Below are 15,295 nucleotides of genomic sequence, written 5' to 3'. Positions count from 1 at the left end.
TCCTGGAAGCAGAAAGCAGTAAAGTGATTTTAAAGGTGAAGTGACTGAGGCTCAGAGAAGTAATTTGATCAAGGCCAACCCATCTATGAATGCAGGACACCAAGCTACTTATCTTGCTTCTGCTGCATTTCAAAAGATCATGCCTGCCAAGACCAGAGCTCCAAAAAAGGAACTGAGTCACAGGCTGGAGGACACTGCAGAGGCCCCTTAGCAGCCACACTTGTGCAAATGGAGACACTGCCCAGGTCAGGTGTGGCATGTGGTCTCTGCCACCTACACCTCGGAGCCCACAAAACCAACTGGCTAGAGAGCCAGTCATTATTTTTCACTCTGATGTTACATTATGATCTCATGCCAATTTTCTGCTCATGAGAAGAAGAATTATCATCAAACACTCTTCATTTCCATTTGAAAAGCAGAAAAGATCACAATCAGAGCTGAGTTGGAAAGAACATGTAAGACTCATTCATTCATTAGTTTCCTCTTTTAGTCTTTCCATCAACAGGTACGAGCAGCTACCCCTTACAATGAAAGGTGAATTTAATCGCCTTTGATTTTCCCAACTTCTCACACACCAAACATCTCGATCTGTTTCTCCATATACTTATTAAAATCAATTCAGTCTCCGGGAGTCTGGGATTTTGTTTTCTATGCAATGTATTCATTCATGCTTAAAACAAATGCTTTAGAGTAGCAATTACATGGACCACCCCACAACCAACAACGGATCTTACTGGTCACTTACTGTGTATCAAGCTCTGTACAGGAATCATTTCATTTAATCCTCACAACCCACTAGGTAGAAACATTTCTTCTTGCTGTTACACAGATGATAAAACTGAGGCACAGAGAGGCTAGGTAGTTGTCCTAAGGACACACAGCTAGTAAGTGGCAGTGCCTGGATGTGAACCCAGGTGTCTGGATGCATTTGTGAGTGACTGCTATGCCCCTGGTTCTGTGCTATGGAGGCCGATGTAGTGTTTAGCCTTTACTTGGGTGTGATGGGTCACTCGCGCTGACTCTCCTGTCACCACCTTTCCCACATCTTTGTATGACCTCTTGTGGAACATCACCCGTTGCTCATTCCTGCATCTGAAAAGCTATTATTTAGCAATCGTGCACTAGGGAGGGAGGGAGGGAGTGGCAGAGCAGTGGCTCAGCTTCACTTCTGCCACCACTGTGCATGCCGTCCAGTTGACTGAGAGACCAAAAATGACTGCAATAAAATATTAATGACACACAAAAAAGTCAGCATGGAGCACCGCCTGTCTCTTGCCTCTTCCGAAGAGATGCCGGGATAACAGATGTGAAAAGTAAAATGCTTTGAGCTGCTGGAGAGTCAGGAGGTGTAAAGATGAAATATTTATATCTCAGTGATTAAAAGACAAAAGAGGTGGCTTCCATAGAGCTAAACCACAAACTCTTTTGGATAATGAGATTGAAGAAAAAAGGTCTGATGGACTAGGGAGTGCGACAGGAACGCCCTCTGTGGGGTCAGAATCTAGCATCCAACCGACTACGGAAAGGGAAATTATTCTTCCATATCTGTCAGCAATACACTCATATTTGGGAAAGGAGCCTCATGGGAAGTGCTTCTTAATTCAATCGTTATTTTTTTCATTTGATACGATGCTACTTACTGAATGTCTAATACCAGGTAAGCTATTATGGGGAGAAAAACATGAATCAAGAAACTTTCAATCCAGTGTCAAGATATAAGACATGCCACATAAGACAAATTGCCAAGTGCCAAACTTACCAAACTCCAGTTTATTCTGAAAGATTCTAACTAAAAACAACATTGACAACAATTAAAAAAATGGGGGGGGGTAGGGAGCGGGACAGACTGGGAATTGGGAATTAATAGATGCAAACTACTGGCTTTGGAATGGATACGGAATGAGATCCTGCCGTACAGCACTGGAAAACTGTATCTAGTCACTTATGATGGAGCATGATAATGTGAGAAAAAGAATGTATACATGTATGTGTGACTGGGTCACCTTGCTGTACAGTAGAAAATTGGCAGAACACTATAAAACTAGCTATAATGGAAAAAAATTAAAAATCATTAAAAATAAAAAAAGAGTTCCCATTGTGGCGCAGTGAATCCAACTAGGAACCATGAGGTTGCGGGTTCAATCCCTGGCCTTGCTCAGTGGGTTAAGGATCCGGCGTTGCTGTGAGCTGTGGTGTAGGTTGAAGACAGCTCAGATCCCGAATTGCTGTGGCTCTGGCATAGGCTGGTGGCTACAGCTCCGATTTGCCCCCTAGCCTGGGAACCTCCATATGTCACAGGTGCAGCCCTAGAAAAGACAAAAAGACAAAAAAAGAAAAAAAAAAAAAAGCAAACATACAGACTTATTTTTATGTCTGGCACCTAACTCAGGGCTTGGTCTTCATTTCATGATGCACTAACTTGATTGACTAGTGAAACTACATTTGTTCCTATTACAAAAACTCTGAAGAGGGCTCTGAGAAAAAAGTGATTAATGTGGAATTTTGATGGTTTACCTAGTCCTATATAATGCAAGGAAACCAACCAAATGTACTAGATAGCACCTAGATCAAGCTGTGCCTGAAGCCTATTAGGAATGGAACTTCATAAATCTAAAGCCAGTTTGGGAAGAGAGTGTTCCCTGTAAAGTCATCTTCTGTAGTTGTCATCCGTGGGCAGAGAGGTGCAAAGCTGGGGCCTTTGGAACACTTGGGAGGGACGAAAAGGATATAAAAACTCCATGTGAAAAAAACAAAGGGAACTTCCCCAAACCCTCCATTGCCCTTGGTCCACCTGGGTTCCGTCATTGAAAGTAGGAGCCTTCATGCGGGTTTCATTGGAAGCTGGCACCCCCACTAGATACTGAGTCTTCTTCCCTGAGTAGAGTCACTGTATCTTTTCCCTACTTAAGAAAATTCATTTGATTTCCGCATGTCTCTCTGTGTATTCCCATTGAATACACCACAGTCCTGGTGTGGCAATTATGTACCTACCCCTCGACATTCAGCAACCTGAGGAAACACACTTCCCTTACCACCAAGAACAAAACCAGTAGGAGAGTCTCCAGTGAGGAAGAGAGAGCAAGGACCCTCCGCAAGAGGAAAGGATGTATGATGATGCATAGATCGTGAACCATGTGTCTGTCCACGAGACTTCATAACTCACATAGCGTAAGAGCTGGTCTATGGTTCTGGAGCTAGACTGTCTCGGGTGGAATACCAGTTGTGCACCTTACTAGCTACTACATAACCTCTCTGTTTGCTGGTTTCCTCATCTATAAAATGGAGGTTAGATTACTCACTAGCTCACAGGGTTGCTCTGAGGATTATAATATACATAAAACGTGCAGCATAGCATTAGCACAAGTGAATGCTGTACATGGGCTAGTTGTTGCTCATTCTATCCAGGGAATATTTAAGGTAGAGAGGGAAGAAATGAATTGAATTTCATTCTAAAGGCAATGGGAACTTGTCCTAAGTTCCTAGGCATGCTGTAACAAAAAAAATCACAAAACTGGGTGGTTTAAAACAGCAGATATGTTTTATCTCATAGTTCTGGAGGTCAAGGGGTCTGAAATCAAGGTTTAGGCAGATAGGTTCCTTCTGGGGGCCCTTAGAAAGTGTCCACTCTCCCAATTTCTGATGGCTGCTGACAGCCCTTGGTGTTCCTTGGCTTACAGATGCATCGCTCTCACCTCTGCCTCGGTCTTCAGATGGCATTTCCTCTCTGTGTTTCTTCTGTTACTGTGTGTTCTCTCTTCTTATAAGAACACCTGCCATATTGAATTAAGGGTCATCCTAATCCAGTATAAATCCATCCTGTCTTGATTACATCTGCAAAGGTCCTCTTTCTAAATAAGGTCATATTTTGTGAGCCACACGGGAAGTCCCAAATAAGGTCACATTCTGAGGTTCATGGGGACATGAATTTGTGGCAGGAGGCATTATTCAATCCAGTATAGAGGTCACGGAGGTGGCATGAGAAGATGTGGGTTTTACAAGGACCACTCTGGCTGCGGCACGGAAAACAACATGCAGGGAGTTGAGGGGCTGTTGCCATGATCCAGGAGAGAAATGGAGCAAGAAGTAGGATTAGAAAGGTGGAGAAAAGTAGGAAAGATGGCCAGGAAGGCAAGCCACCTGCTCCTGATCGTGACTGGGTATCAGGAAGGATGGAGAGGAAGAGCTAGTGTGGGCTTGGACATCTATGGGCCAGAGCTGCTGTTCACCCAGTGGAAACACTAAAGAGACAAAACTTCAGGAGAAGGAATGATCTATGCTTGTTGAGTGAATGAAGGTTGAAATTCTTATTTCACCTTAGGCCAAATTTCTACTTGCTTTGAAAGCACCGCTCTAAGCCTGTCTCAACTTTCTAGACTCTGACCACTAATCAAGAGTAGTTTCAGGGAGTTCTCTTGTGGTGCAGTGGGTTAAGGATCCAGCACTAAGATGGTGGTGGCTTGCGTCACTGCTATGGCTCAGGTTTAATATCTGGCCCAGGAGCTTCCACCTGTCTCAGGCATGGCCAAAACAAACAAACAAACAAAAAAACCCCCAAACCAAGCAAAGAAACCCACAAACAACAACACCCTCCTCCCCCAAACAACAACAACAACAAAAACACAGAGTAGTTTTATTATTTTTAAAAGGTCAATGTGTATTCTTTGGACTTTCAAAGGTAATTTACAAAATGGCATTGCAGTAGAATAAACCTCTACTCAACTGATCCATACTGATGGAAGTTCCCAGAATGTTAAATTCTAATAACAAGCTGGTCCTGACTGGTCCACCCCCCACGTCTGCCTCATTGGTTGTGTTGTACCTTTTTCAGGAGACAGTAGTGTGTTTCCCAATTTGTTTATGTCTGCTCTATCTGCAAATGGTGTAATGGAATGTAGCTGGATATAGGGCAAACAACAAAATATGAGTGTGAAAAGAAAGCAAGCTTTTGTTCCTACAAAAAGTTGAATGCTTCAGAAATACTCCATTTCCTTAAAAAATGCTTTCAAATTAGGTATGTGCAAGACATTTGCAAAAGACTGGAAACAAAAAAAATTCTAGAATAGTTCTGTCCTCAGATTGCTCCAAAAGTATTTTTAAGTTATCTGCCCTCTTTTGTGGCCAATCCATTTTTTGAGTGGCTTATGCAAAAAAGAGGCTATAGAATTCCCATTGATAGACCCATTCTCACATCCAGCTGAAATAAGCTATTTTAGGCATGGATCATTTTTTAAAAATACATATTTGATTTTTCCCCTTCTCTATTCTGCCACCGCTTTCAAAATGTGCCTTCAACTATATCCAGGCTACGAATCATATCTGCCCTTCAGCATTTTACAGTTAGGCTGTGTTAGGTTTTCAATGCCAATTTCTTCAGCCAAAATCCCCCAGACAGATTTATGAGATAAAAGAGTCCCAGACACTGTTTGGTCGCTCTTTGGCTTCTTCCTGCTGGAGCAAAGGTGTTGAGGTCAAGGGTGGTGACTGATTTCTTCTAGCGGAACTGCCTCTGGAAATGTTAATTGTATGCAAATGAGAGCACAATGATGGCCTCTCTTTGAATCCGGGGGAGTACTTAAAATTAGTACTGCAGAGGGATGCCAAGTCTACAACACAAATAGCAAGAAGAAAAACTGTAGTTACTAGAATCAGAGTGTGTGCTTCTGTAAGACTCCGGATACGGCCCAGCTGGTCCAATAATTCAAGGACTAATTATGATGTCCAACCCTCCTCTATATTGCTTGATGTCCTCACAACAACCTTGACCTACAGGGGTTTTCATTTTTAACAGATAAAGGATCCAACGTTCGGGGAGTTTAAGCGGTGCACCCAAGGGCAGCCAGGAATGGAGCTGGAACTTGCAATCAAATCCAGGTTTGTTCCTCTTGAAAGCTTTCATTCTTTCTACCATGCCAGAAAAATGCAAACAATGTGCTCGAAAGATTGCAGAGAACTAGGCGACCAGACGGTTGTTAGGGTTGCAAGGGAGTAAACACAAATCATTTGAGTGAACTCAGCAGTTATAGGAGAGTCAAAGGCTATGAACACCGCACTGCATCTCAAAATCTTACTGACAATTAGAGGGCATCCCGGAGCTACCCATAATACTAGGCAGAGCAGCAAGAACACCTATTAAGTACAAACATCTAAGTGCCAAGGAAAAAGAAGTCGTTCACGACTGGAAACAGTAGAGGAGGCTCTGTAAAGGGAGTATGTCTCAGCATTGGTTCGGGGGTTTGGTGAGATTGTTTTGCAGAAATAGCCTGAACATTTATAGAGGTTTTGACAGCTGAAATAACACTTCGACAAGCATTCTGTTATTTGGCTCTCAGAACGCCCCCCTGTGGGTTAGGGTGGGAATTATCATTTCTAACTGAGAGATGAGGAAGCTCGTACACAAAATGATCTAACAACTTGCTCAGAATCACACCAGCAAGTTGGAAATTGACACGGGATGGACATCTACGGCGGCATGGTCCAGTGGAAATGTACACCTACAGAATTAAAAAATTCCTAGAGCACACATTAGACAGGAACGAGAAACAGTTGAAATTCATGTCGATAGCATATTCTATCTTATACACCCCAAATATATTATTTCCATGTGTGGTCAACATATAACTAATAAAAAGTTATTAATGAGATGATTTGCATTCTTTTTTTTTGGTATTATCTTCAAAATCTGGTGTGTATTTTACTCACAGCACATTCAGACCAGGCACATTTCAGGTGCTTGATATTCACCCGTGGCTGGTGGCTATAGTATTGGACAGAACGGAGTTTTTTGGATTCCTTGTTTTTCTGCTCTGCTAATCTGCTCACAAATATAGATGGAAGGAGATGAAGAGTAGGGCCTCTTATGCAAATGGAAAAGGAGGAGCAGGTAATTACAGAGGGAGACAATTGGTACCACAAAAGAGCAATAAAAGAGAGCTTAATGAAGTGTCAAGGAACCCAACAATGGAAGGTAAATCCAAACTTGGAAGAGTGGAACGACACACACTCCTGGAGCCTGGCAAGTTCTGTAACCCTGATTACAGATAGGAATCATGGCCTTTTGGTGGAGAAATGTAGCCACTGTTAGTCTACCACCCAGCTGGGGAGACGATGGGGAGATACACCCATTGGCCTCTTTGCCCTCCCATCCTCTAGTCTCCATCCAGTGCCTCCCATTGTGCAAACCCAACCAGAAGTTAGAGGAAGCGAGCCTGTTGATGCATCCATTGAGGTTAGCCTCCTGGGGCACAGAGAAAGGCAGAGAAGGATAGAGACTGGATCTGGAGGGTAAGCAAGGAACAACTACCCAGAAATCAAAGGCGCAGGAGTGTGGTGCAAATTTACTGGTCTGAATGGAGAGTAAAGGTGCAAGGACAGAGGTAGCAAGTGACATGATTGACAAGTGGGGCTGGATCCAGGTGGTGGATGGGCTGTATTGCCGGATATATGGGATTTGCTTTGTATTCTATGGGCAGTAGCAATTCATGGGGGGAGGGGGAGGGTTAGTGTGAGTTCTTATATAATCAAAATCAGGCACGACAAGAAGACAATCTTGACAGGGTTATAGTCCATGCTGGGGTTTTGAGATATGAATTGGCTACATCCCTCACCTCTCAAAGGAACCCAGTAAGAAATATATATGGGAGGCAGATAGGAATCAAGACAAATATTGTATTACTAGCAGAGAGATGGGGACTGAGGCTGCAAAGTTAGTGAACACTGGGGGTCCTGTTCCTTCTTTTTGTACAAGCCACAAGTCCCCAGCCAAAGATGGAGCAGCTGGGCCACCATGGGCCTCACTGAATCAGTGGGGTCTCTATGGGGAAGAAAGCAGCCTGCATGGGTGGTCTCCCTGTGGACACAGACGATCCATATTTTTACCCTGCAATAAGGCTTGGACAATGACTCCATTACTCAGGAATCTTATACCTTGTAAGATGGAGAGAGACAAGAATGGATGGAGAGGAAACAGTAGCTCATGCTCCATACCTTCCCATGAGGTCCCATATATTTGTAGAGTCTCCTATTTCATAGATCATAAGAAAATGGGAAGGAGCAAAATACAGCTTCTTTTCCCAGAAGAGTTTTAGGGTGGAGTGACTCCAGGCAGCTAGACCAGTCCATACTAGTTAGAAAGTGGTTAGAACCCATCAGGAGCTATTTTGAGGGAGGACCTAAAGAGTATTAGAAAAAGAAATGTAGGGACAGTGAGTGAATATATGGAGGAGACAGCATCAACAGGAATTGGTACCACAGTTGACGTGGATGGAGCAGGTACAAGGATGTGCCATGTAGAAAGAACATGCATTGTGAGGGGATGAGAGCATCATGGCCAGTGGTACCCGGGGGAGATGCAGATGGGTCTGTCCAGTGGGGTGGGCATCTGGAGCTCAGAAAAGAGCATGGTGTTAGAAATACTGATGTGGAACCATCCCGAAGTGATGGCTGAAGTCATGATAAATTACTCAAAGAGGAACGCGAGATAAAAATGGATTGAAATACAACAATCCATTTCTTGGTCACATTACATGTCCTGCATTGCTCAGGAATGGCTCTTGGATAACACAGACACAGAGCACGGCCATCATCATAGGAAATGGACAGCACAGTTGCTGGGCATCCCAGACTGGGGAGGACAGTGATTGGAATAACATTTTACTTTTTCACCCCCAAATGCCTAAAAGAAATGAAAAGGAAATTCTGAAAAGAAAGGCAACCATGAAAGAAATGGAGCAGAGAGGCAGAGAAGCTTTTGCAAGGAGTGAAATGATGAAGAAGATGCCTCTACGTAAAATAGAGCTTTAAAAAATTTTGCTCAGCAGAACTCTGTCTCGGCTGAAGTCATTTATGTAAAGGAATAACAGAAGGGGATGCTGGACTGGGAGATGGAGGACATTAACGTTAATTGCCAAGGAGAGCTCAGACTCCTGGTTTAGAGGATGGATGGGGAGTTTGGGGTGAGTAGGTGCAAATGATTCCATTTAGAATGGATGGGCAATGAGGTCCTACTATACAGCACAGGAAACCTATCAATCTCGTGTGATAGAACATGATGGAACATGGTATGAGAAAAAGAATGTATGTATATATATGTATGACTGGGTCACTTGGTTGTACAGCAGAAATTGACACAACATTGTAAATCAACTATACTTTAATAAAAAATCAAAACAAATTTTTCCTTAGGCAGAACTCTATCTAGGCTGAAATCATTTATGTAAAGGCATAACAGAAGGTGAAGGTGGACTGGTGGTCGAAGGACGTTCAAGTCACTAAAGGTCAAGGACAGAGCAGACTCCTGGTCTGGAGGACAAGCTCACCAGCACTCACACCACGAGAGGGGAGTGTTTCCCAGATCTACTTATTCGAAATATTTTTGAGTAAAAGGATAGTTGGAAAATGCAATGATAGCACTCATTAAATGTTGATGGTCTCTGCTTTTCTTCCTAGCTTGTTTTCTTTTTTTTTTTTTCCCCTTTTGGATCCACACCTATTGTGAAGAACATAAATAAAAGGTATATCTCATCTTCAAAGAGTTTTTGGTGCAGAGGGAAAAATAAAGCAAGAGCACAGCCGAATGGAGAAAGAGGTTAAGTCCATAAAGAAATATACGAATCCTGGAGGTTACCAGCTAGGGGGCAGGGAGAGGGTCTCTGGGGAGGCGGTGACCTTTGAGCTGAGTTGTGAAGAGTGGATAAGGTTTAGGGATGAAAGGAATGTTACTGCAGGTAGGGAGAAAAAGCATAAGCAAAGACATGAGTATAGTAAGATAATAAGGATATTTAGGAAATGGAGAATATTCCACAATCAACTAGAGAATAGTTAATATGAAGTATATTAATAACAGATAAGGATGAACGTGAAGGGTGGTGCCTGGCTGGTCCTGAACGCAAGAGATGGCGACTAGCACAAAAATGGCCTGAATGTGAGGTTCAAGAGGCTTTTTTGGAGCATAATGAGAAGACCCAACTAATTGGAGCAGAGAAAACAAATATTCGAAGATTCTGCTAATTCCAGGCCAACTTTTTTTTTTTTTTTTTTTTTAAGGCTGCATCTGTGGGATATGGAAGTTCCTGGGCGAGGGGTTGAACTGAAGCTGCAGCTGGGGCCTATGCCACAGCCACAGCAACACCAGATCTAAGCCACACCTGTGACTTATGCCACAGCTTCGGCAACATCAGATCCTTAACCCATTGAGCCAGACCAGGGATCAAACCCACATCCTCACAGAGACAACACTGGGTCCTTAACCCACTGAGCCACGATGGGAACTCCTTCCAGGTTGACTCTTCCTTCAGTGAATGAATGAAAGTCAAGGCTCTGCCTTACTCGTTGGCCATTAGCTACAGGTTCAGAAACACTCCCTAGATGCCAGAGGGCACCAGCATGCATCCAAACAACCAACTTGAAACTTACGAACAAATCCTACTCCCTCACCCAATCTATTGTCCGACCCACCAGCTTACACCAGTATTGCCTAACGAAGATGTTTAAATGAAAGCGAATTGCTTTAATCCAGCTCAAACATCTGCTGCATTTAATAATAATCTTCCGGCTGTTGCAACATATGGCATCAGCAGAAACTTCATTCCAGTGCCCTCTGAGCTTCTGAGATACCTCGAAATGCCATGATTACCATAAGTAGGCTGCGGCAATGCTCAAGGCTGGAAGAAAAACAATTACTTTGTTTTAATATTTAAAATAAATATGAGCCATTTGGATCCTTTGGGAGGAGAGATGGGACTACAAAAACTATAATGACTAGAATCTAGCTCCCCAAAGAGAGATGTTCTAAGACGTGGCTTTCAGATGGAAAATTCCCGCAGTGGGTCTGTGTAAGGCGTGTGCTCAGCCTGTTCCAGTCTCTTCTGACCTGGATAGGAGTCCTTCTCCCACCAAGTTTTTACTGGGAGTCACGATGGGCATAATCACTTTACTTTTATATGAAGATTATGCCGAGAGGGTCCTCGTGGAGGTGGAAGTGAAGCCAGGAGCTAAAGTCTGAATTCAGTGTAACTCAGTTAAATAAACATGAATCAGATCTTCTATCCCAGCCATTGCACAGAATAAATACCAGAGAATCAGATGAATTTTATAGAATAGCTGCCTTTGAGGAGTCCTTCTCGGAAAGAGAAATGCAGACTAGTTACTGTTATAAAGTATGACAGGTTCTATAATAGAAATAATAAGTTAATAGAGTTTTTTTTTTTACTCAAATGAATTTATCACACCTGTAATTAAGTTAATAGAGTTGATAAATAAAATATATACCTATTATATAATATATAGTACAATATATCTATTACATATTTATATATTTATTTATACCTATTATATATTGGAGTTAATAGAGTTAATAAGTTCAGACAGGTTGGAAGTATAAGAAAAGCATTTCAGGGAGTTCCTGTCGTGGCTCAGTGGTTAATGAATCTGATTAGGAACTGTGAGGTTGCGGGTTCGATCCCTGGCCTTGCTCAGTGGGTTAAGGATCTGGCATTGCCATGAGCTGTGGTGTAGGTTGCAGATGCAGCTTGGATCCGGCATTGCTGTGGCTGTGGTGTAAGCCAGAAGTTACAGCTCCGATTCGACCCCTAGCCTGGGAACCTCCATATGCCACAGGCATGGCCCTAGGAAAGACAAAAAAAGAAAAATTAAAAAAAAAAAAAAGAAAAAGAAGAGCATTGCAGGATTTCCCATTGTGGTGAAGCAGTAAGGAACCTGACTAGTACCCACAAGGACATGGGTTTGATCCCTGGCCTCTCTCAGTGGGTTAAGGATCTGGCGTTGCCACAAAGCTGTGGTGTAGGTCACAGACCCCAGACCCCTAACCTGGGAACTTCCATATACCGCAGGTGCAACCCTAAAAAGACAAAAACAAACAAACAAACAAACAAAAAAGGAAAGAAAAGCACTTCAACTCAACATGGGGAGGTGAAAGCAAGCAAGCGGCATGGAGGAAGGATTCCTGGAACAAAATATTTAGAGTAGAGACATTACTCTGAATATAATGAGGGGGAGGTGGGCTTTCCAGTCCGAACGAACCACGCAGCACGGAGCAGTGAAAAAGCAGTTTGGGGAGCAGATGGTCATTTGGAGTGTGTATGTGTGTGCGTGTTTGGGAGTGGGGGGCAGCAAGAGGTTGGAGAAGGAATCCAAGGAGAGAGGAAAGGGGCCAGATCCTGGAGAACCTGTTGGGCCAGCGTCAGGGGGTTGGATTTTAATCCTGGAGGGAATGTTACCACTGAAGGGTTTTCCTGCAGAGAAGAGTGACACCAATGCCATTATCATCACAGCATCCTCTCCCACATGCCTTAAGCACATCCTCTGCCTCGGGCTAAGAACTGTTCATCCTTAATTTCACCACAACCTTGGAGGAAGGTAGACTCATTCTGCCATCTTCCAGGCACAAAGTCAAGGTCGTTAGAGGGGAGGAGCTTGCCCAAGTTCCCACAGCCAGGAAGCACAGGAAGTAGGATTGGAATCTGGATCTTCCAGACATGGAAGATGCGCTTTTGATGCTGCAGGTGTACTGGTTCTGTACCAGACTGGGCTTTGGGGATGGAGAACAGTCTGGAGAAAGAGAAGCTGGAGACAGAGAGACCCGACAGGTAATGGATGCTGAATATGACTGTGCTAATTACAATGGATGAAAAAATTGTTAAAAAAAAAAAAAGGACAAAGTCCTTGGCTCCCAGAAAAAGGAGCTAATATGCATTCAACCTCTTGAAGCCAATCATCTAAATTAAACACGCCAACATTGGGGCCCATTCAGTAGTTTCTGCCTGACATCATGCTAGCTACTGGGGGACGGAGAGGGAATATTATACAGGTGAGAGTCACCTTCAAAGAACTTTGCTAAAAACCTGGTTTAGAAGAGACTTTGAACAGTTTTAGCACTTGCTGGGTCTCTCCTGTCTACCTGCTCTCACTCCATCTCTAGGACCATGCCTGCAGCTGCAGGTTATCTACGGGAAAAGCCTGATTCTCAGGACGTCAAGCATCTCCTCATGGCCTGGGACTCACCAAGCAAGAAGAAGCATGACTCATGTGCGGTTTTTCCTTTAGCTATTACTTGGCAATTTTTCTTTGGAAGAAAAATGATTAGTATCCATAGTAAATATTACTAAATATTGACAATCGCAGTCATTTCATAACCATATATTCCTCACTGGTTTTCAGGAACGGCTGCCATGGGTCACTTGTAAGGGGCTCACAGTTTATCCTAACACGTAGGCATGAAATGGGTGAGATCCAGCGTGGCATGCTGTAGAAGAGACCGGTAATAGCTTTTGTTCATTTTGGCATACACAGCACCTGTGCAGATCAACACTCAATAAATACCTATTTTCCTTGGGTGGAAAAGCACAGCATCAGGGAAGTCCTGCTTCCCAATGTCGCTGCCCTTCATCAGATCACATACATCCTGTCATCAGTATTTCTGCTAATTCTTTCTCCCTTCTCTTCCAATCATTAAAATTATACTCATCCAATCCAGAGACCAGACTGCTATTCATCTCTGTAACTCCACCTTGAGTGCGTGGAGGAAAAAATAAATGAGTTATCACAGGCATGCTCGCAAGTGCACTGACAGTGTTCTCCCTTGCTTCAAGACATTTGTGTGTATTGTATGAGATCTTCTTCTCTGCAGAGCCAAATTCTATTCACAAGTCAACTCAGGCATCATTTTTATTTATTTATTATGGCAGCACATGGAAGTTTCTGGCTAAGGTTCGAATCTGAGCCACAACTGTGACCTACGCCGGCACGGCAGCAATGCTGGATTCTTTAACCCACTGCACCAGGCTGGGGATCCAACCTATGCCTCTGCAGTGACCCTAGTCGCTGCATTCAGACTCTTAAGCCACTGCACCATAGCACAAACTCCAAGCATCATTTCTTTTAGGTAGTCTTCTATCAGCCTTCACTTTAGGTCTGACTCAAACACCATATAGGTGTCTATCTGTGTAGCTGCCTGCAAAACCAGGAACTGATTGCTAGTTGCCATTATAGTCCCAAGGTCTGGCAAAGCGCATGGCACATAATAGATGCTCAGTAAATCAATTAATTCATGGTTGAACAAATCAAGTTATTTAAACACTTCCGTTGTATTCTACCATAAAAGAAAAACAGTTCTTGAGAAAAATCCCACAAAACTTGACCATTTCTGTAGCATAAGACCTCTTGGCTCTATGTGCAAGTACAAAATCAAATGCCATTCAGTCACTTTGAGGGTAATTTCCTGCTGTCACTTAGGCACTTACCGCGTTTCCTTCACATGCTATAGGATTTCTAACAGTTACAGTCTTATAATTAGCTCTGAAGATGCGACAGGATTGGATTTGTTAATGACATCATATATATATACATATATATATGTATTTTTTTTTTTTTGCCTTTTCTAGGGCCGCTCCAGCGCATATGGAGGTTCCCAGGCTAGGGGTCTAATCGGAGCTGTAGCCACCGGCCTGTGCCAGAGCCACAGCAACGCCAGATTCGAGCCACGTCTTCGACCTACACCACGGCTCACGGCAACGCCGGATCGTTAACCCACTGAGCAAGGGCAGGGACCGAACCCGCAACCTCACAGTTCCTCGTTGGATTCGTTAACCACTGAGTCATGATGGGAACTCCCCCCCCTTTTTTTTTTTGCCTTGACATCTTATATTTTAAAATATCCAGAGCCTAACGCTCGGCTCTGATCGCTGTACACCTGAGGAGAACCACCACCCTGATTTTCCTCCGCATGACGAACCTTCAACTGGGGTTTCAACTGAGACAAGCCAATCCATAACACATTCTCAAATGGGTCCCCTTAGGACTGAGCTATGTTGGCTGATTCATAGACATCACTGTGCACCATCACGCTAATAAGAACTCTTCACCGACCTGCAGGGGGCTCTGCACACAATATCTCCATCCTTTTGGGAGTCTCTTCAGGGAGGGTATCATTATCCCCAGGCTACGGATGGAGTAAGACAGAGTTTGCTCAGCTGTTCAAGCTCACTAAGATAGTAAGCCACTAAGGAAGGATTTCCAGTCCTGGGCAGTCTCATTTGCAAGCCTGTGCCTTCTCTGCCCATCTGAAACTGAGGAAGTTCTCAGGGATAATGGAAACCTGAATCAGAGATCAAAATCAATGGACAGTAACTCTAGCATTGAATGATACAGAGGCAGCTAGCTTAGCTATTACCCGGAAGGAAAGGGGACGGTCAATACACCAGAAATGTATTATCATTGTGAACACAGGACTATAACAAACCTATAGCATATTTTGCTTCATTTTCAGAATACAGAGTCTTCT

At 43.4% G+C, this 15,295-nt stretch overlaps 1 protein-coding gene across 3 annotated transcripts in view; it reads right to left on the bottom strand.

Annotated features, from left to right (window-relative positions):
• Positions 1-15,295, bottom strand: part of ADCY8 (adenylate cyclase 8) — a 221,668-nt gene that overhangs the window by 162,221 nt on the left and 44,152 nt on the right. The gene's annotated exons all lie outside the window — the stretch shown is intronic.

Source organism: Sus scrofa, chromosome 4 (genome assembly GCF_000003025.6).
Source record: "Sus scrofa isolate TJ Tabasco breed Duroc chromosome 4, Sscrofa11.1, whole genome shotgun sequence".
Classification (NCBI taxonomy): Eukaryota; Metazoa; Chordata; class Mammalia; order Artiodactyla; family Suidae; genus Sus; species Sus scrofa.
The sequence above is the reverse complement of the archived record's forward strand: the minus strand, read 5'-3'. Positions and strand labels throughout refer to the sequence as shown.